Source organism: Molossus molossus, unplaced genomic scaffold (assembly GCF_014108415.1).
Source record: "Molossus molossus isolate mMolMol1 unplaced genomic scaffold, mMolMol1.p scaffold_m16_p_19, whole genome shotgun sequence".
Taxonomy (NCBI): Eukaryota; Metazoa; Chordata; class Mammalia; order Chiroptera; family Molossidae; genus Molossus; species Molossus molossus.
In genome coordinates this window covers 35,134,600-35,148,062 of record NW_023425354.1, presented here as the reverse complement: position 1 = coordinate 35,148,062, position 13,463 = coordinate 35,134,600, and positions in this window count along the sequence as shown.

Here is a 13,463-nt window from a genome sequence, read left to right as displayed (position 1 = left end):
ACCCAAATATGAATATGAAAGAATATATGCACCCCTATGTTCATTATAGCATGATTTAAAACAGCCAAGATTTGGAAGCAGCCCAAGTGCCCATCAATACATGAGTGGATAAAAAGCTGTGGTACACTTACACAACGGAATACTACCCAGGCATAAAACAGCAGGAAATCTTACCTTTTGCAGCAGCATGGGTGGACCTGGACAGTATTATGCTAAGTGAAATAAACCAGCCAGAAAAATACAAATACCATATGATTTCACTTATATGTGGAATCTAATAAACAAAATACAGTAACAAACAAAATAGAAATAGACTCATAGACACAGAGAACAAAGTGACAGCTGTCAGAGGGGAGGGGTTTGGGAGGTTGGGTGAAAAAAAGTGATGGGATCAAGCAAAGAAACAAAAACAAAAAACCCTCATAGACAGACAACAGTGTGGTGGTTACCAGAGGGAAAGGGGTTGGAGGAGACAGAAGAGGGCAAAGGGGGAATAAATGGTGATGGAGGGAAACTTGACTTTTGGTGAGGAACACACAACACACTATACAGATAATCTATTATAGAATTGTACACCTGAAACCTATATAATGTTATTAACCAATGTTACCCCAATAAATTCAAAAACAATGTTTAAAAGCCCCCCCAAAAAAATATCTGTAGCAAGAGACAAGAATGACCCAGCAATTTTACTTCTCGGTGTTTATCCAAAGAAAGATAAAATATTAATTTGAAAAAACATATGCATCCATATGTTCATTGCAGCATCATTTCCAATAGCTAAGATAGGGAAGCAACCTAAGTGCCCATCAATACATGAGTGGATAAAGAAGTGGTGCAATATGCAATGGAATATGATTCAGCCGTAAAAAAGAACACAATCCTGCCATCTGCCGCAACATGGATGGACCCAGACGGTATTGTGCTGAGTGAAATAAGTCAGACAGAGAAAGACAAATGTGATATAATTTCACTTACGTATGGAATCTAATGAACAAACAAAATTGAAACAGACTCAGATACAGAGAACAGACTGATGTGTGCCGGAGGGGAGGAGGAGGGTTGGGGGACTGGATTAAGAAGTACAAATGAGCAGTTACAAAATAGTCACAGGGTTATCGAGCACAGCATAGGAAATGCCGTCAATAATATCGTAATAATTTTCTGTGGCTCCAGTTGGGTACTAGAAGCATCAGGGGAACACTTTGTAAGTTGTATAAATGTATAATCACTGGATTGTACACCTGAAGCTAACATAATATTGTACATCAACTGTAACTGAAGAAATTTTAAAAGCCCACAATACTACCAGCTTCAATGGGCTGCGGGGAGGGTTAGAGGGAATAATGTACATGGAGCCTCCAATACTGTGCCTGGCCCAGAGCAGGGGCTCCCTCCTTCCCTTCCCTGTCTCCTTGACTGTAGGGAATATCAGGGAGAGCAGACCTGGAGAAGATACACAGACGTGTTAAAAGGTCAAGGGAAGAATCTAGGTAAACATGGGACAGATTCAATAACATCACAAATAACCCATTCCTGGGTTCAGCTGGCGTATGTAGCCCTGAGTTGGGTTCACCAACCTGCCTCAGACAGGGAGGTGCTTCGAGATGCAGTGAGGTCCCCGCACCAACTGCCGGAATCTGCGTCAGGCTGGGGGTGCGCACCATCGATCACACAGCGCCTACCTCTGCCGTTCCCCGCCCGCCAAGCTGAATACCTTGCATACAGCGACTCCCGAGTGGCAGGTGTTGTCGGCTAGTATCATCACGCACATTGCACAGCAAGAACAGAGAGGTTTGTGATTTGCTGAAAGACACCAAGTGGTACCCAAGAGACGCCACATTCAAACCAGGTGGGCCCTTGTCCTGTGCACTTCAATGTTGACCTTGCGTAGGGAAGGGGAAATGCCCAAAAGAAATAGGTGGGAGAGCCCTCTCCCCAGGACTGCCGCTCAAGGAGAGGAAATCCTGACCTTTCTGACATGTGCTCCCTGAGGGAGACATGGAGGCAGGGCGGGGGCGGGGCATGATTTGGGAAGAGCGCTATTTAGATATAAAATGGAAAGGAGGAGGGATGCAAAGGGCAGTCAGCATCTTTATCACCACCCTCCCTCTACCCCACCTCCTCTGCTTCCTCCTCTCTCTCTCTCTCTCTCTCTCTCTCTCTCTCTCTCTCGCACAGGAACATGAAGGAATCCCGCCTCCCCCCCACCATGACCCTGGCTCCTCCTCCTAGCAGTGTGGCCCGAGAATGCTCTGTCCCTTTTATTCCTTCAGTCCTCTGTGTCTCCAATAATTGCACGTTTCCCAGAGAGAAATTCAAAGGCCAACGAGAGATCCGATGACTCCTCAGTCAGTAACCCCTTACGCAACATTCTCAAGGGTGCTTTCCTGCCAAACTTGCAGGCTTGTTTTCTCCGTGATTTCAAAGGACAGCAGTGTCACCGACGCAGAACTCCACAATCAGCCATCACCGAGTGCCAAATGAGGGCCGGACCCCGGGCATTTCATCCTCACAATGATCGCGGGGAGCGCCACTTCAATTCCCACACTTTGCAGAAACAGAAAGTGAGGCTGGGAGAGTTGGGGGGATTTGCCCAGGGTTACAACACAGGCGGTGGAGACCAACAGAGCAACAGCTTATGAAAAGGAAGTTCCTGCACTTTCTTGGTCATTGAGACAACGATACATAGAAGACATAGAAGTGCGTCAGCCAGATTCTTGAAATCAAAGCAACGGAAACATAAGCAAAAGGAACTTTCCTGGCAATATATCTGAGGCTCTCCGGGTCAGCAGGAAGGCTGGAGGACCGGCGCGGATGTGGGTGCACCAGGACCACCTGGAGGGCCAGGTGGGAGCAGAGGGACAGCAGGGCCCGTCTGTTGTGGGCCTGCCTCTCAACATGGGCTCCCTCTGCTTTCGGAGGCTTGGTACTGCCTGTCTAGCTCCAGAAGTTGCTCTCAGATGGCCATGCTTGTTCCTGTGTTGTCTTTTGGTGACAGGTTCACAGGTCCCAGGTTAGTGTCCCACCAGAATGTGCTGATGAGGAAGACGTAGCCAGCAAACCCATTGCCACCAGGAGGGGGACACAAAAGAGGGGGCCATCTACAGGGGCGGGGGACACACATCACAGCAGGCTTCACAGAGCAGAGATGCTGAGGCTGACAGGAAAAGCCGTGGCAACCTCCCCGCGGCCTGTCGGGACTGCCTGTTCCCTGGGGACGCCGGGCTGAGCGAGCCACTCGTGAACTCCCTGGCTCCTCCCGGCAGCCCATGGCACAGGTGAGGAAACTGAGGCCCAGGAAGTTCTATTTTTATCCACGGCCTCACAGTGATAAATGGCAGAGTCAGATTCAGTCCAGGCCTGGCTGACTCCGAGCCCACGCTCTTCACTGCTCTGCTGGTGAATAAGGCCTCACTGTTCCCGAGCATCACACATGCCAAAGCGTCCTGGCATCCGTTTTCTCAGGTCACACCCCAGCGGCCCTGCAAAAGAGCGAGGGCAGGTGCAATTATGCTCATTTCCCGGCCAAGCACGTGTGGCCCGGAGATGCTAAGTGACCCGCCTAAGGTCCGCAGCCGCTTAACAGAAGCCAGGCCGGCTGCCCCTGACTCAGCTCCCTCCTGGCTGCATGAGCTTGGCGGGTCCTGAGCGCCCAGCCAGGGAGAGGGACCAGAGTCCGACCCAGAGACAACAAGGAAGAGTTCTCCACTTCCAGACTCTGGCATTCCATTCCTAGGCAGGCCACCTGACCCCTCGCAAGCCCCACGGAGCCCCACAGGGCACGACATCCTGCCCTCTTGGGGCCTGGAGACAATTAACACAAACTAGGAATTGTGGCCTAACAATAAGCAACAGGTAAAAGCAATCAAGCCATCTGTTGCCCCCCACCCACTGCCACTGCTTAATCCCCTTTCTCAGCTGTGTCCCCAGCTCCGAGCTCCGTGCTCAAACACAAATTAATATACTGGCCTTTGCATATGTATTTATGGCTTCAGGTGGGGAGAGAGCCACAGCAGCAGGTGGTGAGAAAACAGTCGCTGGAGATGCTTTGCTCATGCAAATGTCCTCAGTCAGGGAGGGAAGTCGGCTGAAGGGCAAACGGGATGGGGTGAGCTGGAGGGAAGAAGATAGGGCCTGAATGGCCAATTAGGGGCCTGCGGGGCTGATCCTCGGTTCTCTGCTTCCTGTGGAAAGCATCTTCACAGCCTTCATGTCCCTCTGAGGGCCCCCACCACTCGTGCTAACAGCCGTGTTGGAAACATGGAGGCTGGGCTGACCAAGTGACCATCCCGGTCAGCAGGCACAGGGACGGAGCAGGCAGGAGCCTCAGCACCCCAGTGGCCAGCCTGCCTAGGAACTAGTCTCAGACCCTCTCAGAGTCCAAGCTATGCATGTGTGCCAGCCACGCCCAGGGGGGTTGGACCCAAGCATGAATATTGACATGAATCGTGCCTGGTGTGGACGGAGTACTTCCCACAAGATGGGCCTTTGATTTCACCCTCCCAGCGATCTTTGGAGGTAGATGTTGCTGTACCCGTTTTGCAAATGAAGGAACTGATTTGTCAACAGGCTCTCTCGTGGTGGTCCTAGGCTGGGACCAGGCTCCAGGTGGGCCCTTGGGATGCAGAGATGTTCCAGACAGCTGACAAGCCCTCACCGCAGGGTCAGAATCCGCCACAAGTGCTGCTGAGCAAAAAATAGGGGTGGTGATAGACTGGTGGGTCAGGAAGGAAGAAGAGCCGTGCAAATAAGAAATGATGGAAGTGTCCCAGAAGGAGGGAACAGTATACGCAAAGGCCCTGAGGAGGCGAGAGCGTGGTGTCTGGGTCCTGGGTGGCTGGGACCTGTTTAAGGAGAGAGTACACCTGGAGGTGAAGCAGGGAGAGAGGCAGGCCCGGACCAGGTAAGGCCTTGTCAGCGCTATAGGAAGTTCCAGAATTTTCTCCTAAGTGTGACGGGCGGCTGCTGCCAAACGTCACCTGGATCCGTTAGACTCCAAAGACAGGCCCCTGCCACTGTCCCCTCTCACCCTGTGCTGCTCCTCCTGCAGGAGTGACAGTGACCGGTCACCTGCTTGGGAAGCCTTCCCGTGGTCACAGAGGGACAGAGTGAGGACGCTGTAGCCTCCTCGGGGATTTCCTCCTAGTCACACACAGAGCTGGGTTAATGTTCGTCTGTTTTTAAAGTTCCAAGTCACCCAGGGAGGGGACAGCACAGGAGGAAAGAAGTCCCTTCGGTAAGTCCTCTGGACCACCATCAGGGCTAACTCGGGTTTGAGAGGCACCTCTCCAAACATCCAGGGATCTGTCTCGGGGCAGGGAGGGCAGAGAAAGATCTGAGCCCCTCCGCCTGTGCTCCCACATGGGACGGGGTGGGGGGGGAGTCCCAGTCTGTTCGGGCCACCAGCCCAGGCAGCGGTCCGGCCAGGCCCCCCCCTGCCAGCCGTCTGACCTGGGGCACGCTTCTGAACCTCTCCACATCCTCAGCCCCCTGCAGATGGGTGCACCTCCCTCATGGGGGCGGGTGAGGAGGGATAACTGTTGGCACCTAGCCCGAGGCTGCGCTTACATGCTAACACACGCTCAGTACATGCTAAGCCACGGCACTGCGATCTGCTTCCCCGTCCAGCCAGTCGGCGTCTCCCGTTGTCGCAGAGCTTTGCCTCAGCGAAGTTCCAAATCCCTTGTTGAAAATAAGCTCCGGAAAATCAGAAGAGGAGGCAGGAAAGGAAAAAAAGAGGGGGAGAAGAGGAACGAGCCATTTTTCACCTGAAGCCAGACCTCTAATTCTGCCGGCGGCCAGGGGTGGCCCTGCCGCCAGCCTCTCTTGCAAATAAAAGGCTGCAGAGTGATGGGCTGCAAACACCATGAGGCACTGGGCTCTTTGAGGGTGGGAAGCCAGGAGGGAGCTCCCACCCTTCTCCGGGGCTCACAGGAAGGCCTCAGACAGGCCCAGGCTGTGCCAGAAGCCAGCCGGTGGGCATTTAACTGGTGGGGGAGGAGAGGGTGGTCATTGCCAGTTTCAGGCTAGGGGGACGAAGGAGGCTTGAAACCAAGACTGGTTGTGCAGTCAGACCTGTTTTCATCCTATGATTCCAGCCAGTCACACACATCCTTAAGCCTTGATTGTCTCACCTGTGAAATGGGTAGCTAACAGCCCCAGAAGGCCACTGCGCAGCACACAGTAGGTACTCCTTGTGGTGCTTCTCATCCTTTCTCCTCTCTCTGCAGGCAAAGAGGAGAATGCAGTGGGCTCGGGTGTTTGAGCACCAGGCCTGCCTCCTCCCCCACCCCCACGCCAGGCTGCCTGTCCGCTCGCTCCCTAGGAGCATCTTCCCAGTGACTCGGTATCAAGCTGCACATCGGGGCTCTCGCACCGTCATTCCTTCTCTCTGTCTCCATTCTGACCTGCACAGCCCTTGCCAACCTCCCCACTGTCTTTCTCCTGCACTGTCCCAGCCACCTCCTCACAGGCCTCCTGCCTCCATCCTCCTCCAGGCCCACCAAGCGCAGAGATCCATTCCCAGGAGCCAGGGCTGCTTGCTTCCATCCTCTGCACCAGCTCCGCCACACTGCCCACCGAAACTGCTCCACGTGGCAGTGACGGCCAGCCGCACTCTGGTGCCCCGGCCTTGTGGAGTGACCGGCAGAGCACCTGGTTCACAGCTGGCCCTCCAGCGACACTGGCTCACGCCCTCACTCAGCAACGCTGCCGTTCCCAACCCTCAGCCTACCCCACCGGCCTCTGATGTGGCTCATACCGTCCCTTCCACCTCGAAGGCCCTTCGTCCCTCAGCACCCAGCTGAAATACTTTCTTCCCCCAGAACCCCACCAGCCAGAACAGCCTCTCCTTCGCACTGCAGGATTCGGGTGCTGTACTCGCGCTCAGCAAAGTCTACTGATAAGGTTATTTGCACCAGTGGGTCATTTCCTAAGTCTGCCCTTCGGTGTATACATGGACCAGGATGTCAGCCCTGCCCGGGGTGCCAATAAGAGAGAAATCTGGGAACACGGTGCACCACCGTGAGCAGGGGCGGCTGCAGGGGACTCCTGGGGCACATGCCTGGTGTGCACGGTCAGGAGCGGGATAGCGCTGAGGGGCAGAGGGCAGTGTCCGTGTGCACCGCGGTCCACGGTCCTCCTATGCCAAAGCCTGTCCGACGCAGCCTCTCTCTCTCTCTCTCTCTCTCTCTTACACACACACACACACACATAAATCTTCACATTCTTAAGTCCTACAAGTGGTACAAATTATTCAACAAATATTGAAATGAAATTTCAGCTCTGCTCTACCAGCCGTGGTCCTGCTGGGCAGATCAAAACACTTCTAGCAACTGAATAATAAAATATAAGTAAGGACAACGTGCCCTTTCCTTGACAGAGTGTTATTCACAATCCCGATCTCAGTGTCCTCCAACCTGGGCCCATCCTTGGGGCGGAGGCCAGCAGGCCCGGCCAGCCGTCCTCGGGCTCGGACGCCCGGCCCCTGCAGGTGGCGCTGTGGAAAGCTCCAATCTTCAGGAGCTGCGCCAGCTGGGGACTGGGCTGGAAGCAGAGTCCCTCCAAGCCTGTGGGCCTGGGCCTCCTTCTAGGAGACAGGAAACTGGAATGTTCCATGTGGGTTAAGTAATGAGGGGTATCGACACTGCATGTCCTCCCTCAGGCTCAGCTCAGAACAACTTCCTCCGGGGAACCTCTGGAAGTCTCCCCTCCCGCCCCAGGCTCCAGCATGTCTCCATGGCTCCAAACCGCGGCAGGTGGCACTCTGTCATCTGTCTCCTGCAGCAACCTTTGAGCCTCAAGGGCTGGGACAGGGTCTCATCCACTTCTGCATCCCAGAGCCTGGCACAATACCTGGCACCTTAGGCATTTACTAAACCCTTACCGAGCGTATGCGTGAGTGAAGGAGTGAATGGAGAGTTGGCCCGGGACACAAGGAACTCTGTGCGGGGCTACCTGGAGAAGCAAGGCGCACCCCATGTGGGGAGAGGGGGGAGGAGAAATGGCTGGAGAAGGGGTGTAGGAGCCTGACCCCTCCTCAGCTCTTCAGCCTGGCCGTTTTCCCAAGGAGGGATGGGGGGCCTTCTGGACGGTCAAGGGGAATCGAACAGGGGGGAACCCCCAACCCTCAGCCCTGAGTGTCTCCTGAGTCCCAAGAAGAGCTGAGAAAGCCATTTTTCTCTGTTGCTGCACCTGCCTGGGAAGAGGGGTCCCTCTGCACCCTCCCCAGGCCCAACTGAACCGGCTACCAGCTTCCTTGACTGAAGGTCCCCAGAGTGTTCCTCCCCTCAAGTACGTGTATCTACAGGAATTTGGGAAATGACCAAGCAGAGTTGTCATGGCCCAGCCCCCGGAAAACCCATCAGAGGCTTGGAAAAGTTCATCTTCCCCAGACGCTCGGCATTCTGTCTTGTCTGTGGCCAGTAGCCAAGAGTGAACACGTTCATTAATATTCATGTTAATAATCTCCTACATTTGCTTCCCGTTTTCCCGCTTACAAAGCAGTTTCAGTTCCATCATCTCCTCGATGCTCACCACCAGCCTGGGAGGTCAGCCGACGTCGATCATCATCCCTGCTTTACTGAGGCGAGAAGGAAGGCCGGGGAGAAGGGATCCGCCGGCCTGGGGAGAGCCCAGCGCAGAGGCCGGCGTCCGGACCCCAGGCCAGCGCGTCCTCCCCGCCTTGCGGCTGCCAGCCCCTGTCCTCGGCTGCCTGGTCATCGCCATCGGCAGCATCACCGCCTCCTGGTGCAGGTGCTCAGTTCTCAGCCGTTCGAAACACAGGCTTTATTACAATACATTTTTAAAAAGCAGGCTTCAGCCTCTGCTAAAATAGGGAAAATGACCTGCTAGCAACTCGCTGAGTGACTTGGGCTAGACATGGCCTCTCCTGTGAGCAGGTGAGAGGCTGGCCTCCGGGCCTCCTCCTGCCCTGTCTCTGTGATGGGAGATGCAGAAACCTGAAGGGCCACCGTGTGGCCTGGCTGGGCTGGCAGACCTCACGCCCTGAGGGCCTCTCCTCGGGGTCTGGAGTGGGACAGCCACCTGTCATGAGCCTGTGACCGCCAGGGGATGGCGCTCTGCAGCAACACAGAAGTCCGGGAGCCCTCCCGAGGACTGGGCTACCTATAGCTCCTGAGATCGCTACACTGTAATTATTCTCTGACAAATGCGCTAAGCACCCAGACTATCAACATGCCTCAAAATAGCCCAGCACACAGCAATTATGTTCATTCTTTCTCTGAGAAACTTGAAGGTTAAAGCATCTTTCGATCAGAAGCTTGAAGCTCATAGAGGTTACTTGACTTGCCCAAAGTCACACAGTGAACAGCAGACTTAAATTCCAAATCCAGACCTGATCTGATGACTCAGAGGGGGGTGTCCAAGGGGTACGCATGCAAGGCAGCCTGCCGAACCTCCTTTTCCCAGAGTCTCCGCCCCAGGCAGGGCCTCCTCCTCTGCCCCAGCTCACCCTGTCATCCCAGCCCAGGCTGAGATTTATGGATCTCACTTCAAGGATTTTTTTTTTAATAATAACATTTATAATCATTTTAGAAATTAAAAGCTGAGGATGCAAAGAATTTTAATTAAAATAATCCGCAGTTGATAATTATGGGGTTTTCTTAGCTGGAACCATTTTTTTCAATCCCTCACCTTCCCCAAGGAAGGCAGGAGATGACTGTGAGCAAGTCCTGGTACCTGCGTGCGTTACGAGGGGACCCAGGGGGCTCTCGGAGGCGGCCTGCTGGGAAGGGGACGCGGGGGTGAGCGGGCAGGCCTGGCTTCCCAAGGGAGACTCTGCTGGTTTCCCTGTGGGCTCAGAGGGGTCAAGGCCAAGACACAGACGCACATGTAAAGGTGTGTAGTGAGAAACAGAGCTCTCACTCAGCCCCACCCTCACCCGCACCTCGGTACCATCCGCCCTCTGTGGTCAGGACAGGGCAGTGAGGGCCACCAAGTGAAGACCTGAAGAATAGACTCAAGGGTGGGACATAAGGGACAGGAGAGGCCCGGCTTGGGGAAAGCTGGGCACCAGCAAGTCAGGACGACGCCACACCATGGCCACCCCCAAGATGTCACCTGCTCAGCCCTGGCCCACCGCAGCCTGTAAGAGCCAGCAAGAGAACAAGACACACCTCTCCCTTACGAGGCCACATCCCTGCACGGACCATCAACCAGCCATAACAGAAACCAGACATCACAGAAAATGGTTTATGCCTACGATGAAGCGGCAGCCGTGAGGGAACAAGCATCAGGGAGGGCTTCACAGAGGAGGTGAGCAGAGTTGTGAAGGAGTAACAGGGACCCGGCAGCTCAGTGACCATCATAACCACCACAATGTCTTGACTGTTTACTGTGTGCCGGGTACTGTGCTGGACTGTTACAGTATCTCACCCAAACTTCACAACAAGTTTGAAAGATAAATGTTATTATTAGCACCCCAGCTGTTGTCTCGATAAAGAAGGAGGGTTGGAGAGGTCGCATCGTGTGCTTGAGATCACATAGTCAGTAAGAGGCAGAGATGGGCCTTGAACCCCAAACCATGGAGGCCGCCCCTGTGCTGAGCCTGTAGCGTGTGGGTCCTCCAGGATAACAGGCTGCTGGGCGGGTGCCTCCCCCAGAGAGGGGGCAGCTGCGGGGCCCAGGATTCAGAACGGGTGGCAGCAGCAGACGGGGGTGACAGGCAGGCATTATCTTGTCAGAACAGTTTTAGAAAAACTTAACTGAGTGACTTTTCTCTCTGGGCTCCAGTTCCCCCTCAATAAACCTTGAGTGGGGCTCTCTCTAGAGACCCTCCTGCCTCGAAGCAGGTGTGGGGGGCTCTTCAGCTCCCTGGGCCCACTGATGCCCCACCTCCAGCTCTGATCACAGTGCCCCTCCCCTCCCCCAACACTCAGCCTTAAGCGGGGACGAGCTTCTCACCACTGCTCCACCCCAGATCTACTCAGAGCAAAACTGTGATGGGGGAGGGGATCCCAGCAGTGGCCTCTCCTGCTGGAGACGAGGGACTTGGAGGGGTCTGCCAGGGAAGCGCCCGGACATCGTCCAGCAGGAAGGGGGGCTGGCCTGGCAGCTGAGGCTCCCTCTGGGGTCCAGGTGTGGCTGGAGCCCTCCAGCCCAGCAGCTTTCCTCCCCACCCCTCGAAGCACCCTCGAGCAGTGAGCAGGGCGTGTGCAGACTCACTCATGGGTATACCTGGTCGTCAGCCTGTGGAGCTGTAAGGGGGTCCACACAGCACCACAGAAGGCCCAGGGCTCGCATGCTGGCGGCTGGGTGGTCTGGGCGCAAGCTGGGGGCTACGGCCAGTCCAGGGTGTGACACTAGGGTCGCCCTCCCTTCCCAATAATCACATCTCAGGTGGAGTCCAGTCTCAGGCTGGCACCTGCTCTGTGTCCTCCGGAGGGCAGACCTGGGCTGGAATCAGAGTGAAGCTGGCCCGTGCAGACCCCGGGCTTCTGGGGAGCAGCCCTGCCGGGGTTGGCGGTCGGTGGAGGGCATGCTGGCTGTACGGGGCTCCGCGCTGCGGGCCAGGGTGGAAGGAGGGGCGTTCCTCGGGAGGCCCACCCTTCCAAACTCTGCTCCACAAAGCACATCATTCATGTGCTTCCTCAAATAGGGGCCCCTCCGGGTGGGATTTTCCTCTGCCCTGTCCCTGCCCTTCAGGGAATCCTGGAGGCCAAGAGGCTTTAGGAACAGAGTTTTATTGCAGCTAAAAACAGTGCAGCAACCCGTACCTCACTCCCTGTATTCTGTCACTACAAGCACCCCAAAAGAGGGGACCAGCAAAAATACAAGGGAACTAAACACATTTAGATAAAGAGAAGCATGCAGAAAATAAAGCAAATAAATGACAGATAGAGAACTCAGGAGGATGACGACCTTGGGTGGAGGAAGATGGGGATATGGTGGATGTGGTGGGCAGGAGGGGGCCACGCAGGGAGGTAGCCATCCTTGTCAGGGTCTTAGCTGGTACGTTAGGTGTTGGGTTTGAGGGTACTTGCTATATTTTAAAAATGAATAAATGAAAACAGGAACAAGCATGATCAGTGAGGAGAGTGCAACAAAGACCATCATTATTCAAATTATGTATATCTGAGCTTCAAGAAATTGAGGAAAATAGCAAAGGAAGACATAAATTCTAAGGTTGGAGGCATCCCCCGGCCTCCGGGGCACCTGGTCCCTGAGTCTTGCTGGCTTTCCAAGCAGAGTCTTGAGGCCCAGGTTACATGGAAATGTTTCTCTTCTTACTGCAGGACCCAGCCTGGCTCCCTTAGTGTCCTTGAACATCATCATCAGAAGAAATTAATTTTAAATTTTAAAACTTACCCTACAGCCCTGGCCAGTTTGGCTCAGAGGTTAGAGCGTTGGCCTGCGGTCTGGAGAGACCGGGGTTCGGTTCCCGCTAAGGGCACGTACCTCGGTTGCAGTTTGTCCCCGGCCCTGGTTGGGTCGTATGGGCGGCAACCACTCGATGTGTCCCTTTCACGTCGATGTTTCTCTCTCTCTCTCTCCCCCTCCCATTCTATCTGAACAAAATATCAAAAAAAAAACAACAACAACATGTCCTTGGGTGAGGGTAAAAAAAAAAACACAAAACTTACCCTACGATGCTGTAGGTCGAAGGGTGTCTGCGCCCCAGGACCCAAGGGCCGCGGCTGCAGGAGAGGGGGTGCACCCGGAGCGCTGAGTGTGACTTGCGGAGGGGAGGGCAATGCAGCCGGGACCCGGGACCGCTCGCCTCAGCTCTTTGCTTTTGTCTCCTGCCCTGAGAACCCTGGTCCCGACCGGCCTTGGTGGGGCTCACTGCTACCCCGCCAGGACGAGGACAGGGGAGTCGGTCTAGTCTCCGACCTCTGTCTCCATCTCCCACTCGTCTTCCCCCTCCAGCCCCTCTGCCCCCGTCCAGGACAGTTCCAGCAGGAAGGGTCTCATGGGTCCTGGCTCTCCTGCCTCCTGGGGTCAGCTCTTCCTGAGCAGGGGCCTGGCTGCTCTTGAGGAGCTTCTCCCCAAAGCAGGAGGGCGGGGCTCCACCCTCTCAGACAGGGGTCCTAGCCCCTTTCCTCAAGCCTCCAGGAAAACAGAGATGAGGGGACACTGTCTCTCCACGCTGTTCAAACAGACCCACGTGCATCTCTCACTTTGTGAGCTCTCACGGCTAAATGAGCCACGGCGGGCGTGGACGAGAGGTGTGGGTGAAGCTGAGGAGAGCTGAGATTCTGCGGAGATGGGAAGGCAAGCCCAGGGGCTAGCACTCAGGGGCCGGGGGCGGGGCGAACATCTGGGCCACGCCTTATGCTTGTGCACAGCCCTTTAGGGCTCGGGACCCTTCATTATATGTGATCTTGACACTGCGTTGAGAGCGTCGTCCCCATTGTCTGCACGGGACCCGTGGCTCCAAAGTCGTAGGTCCCCACGTTGCAAGTATGGCTCTAGGAAGACAGGTGACAGGCCCAGGTGAC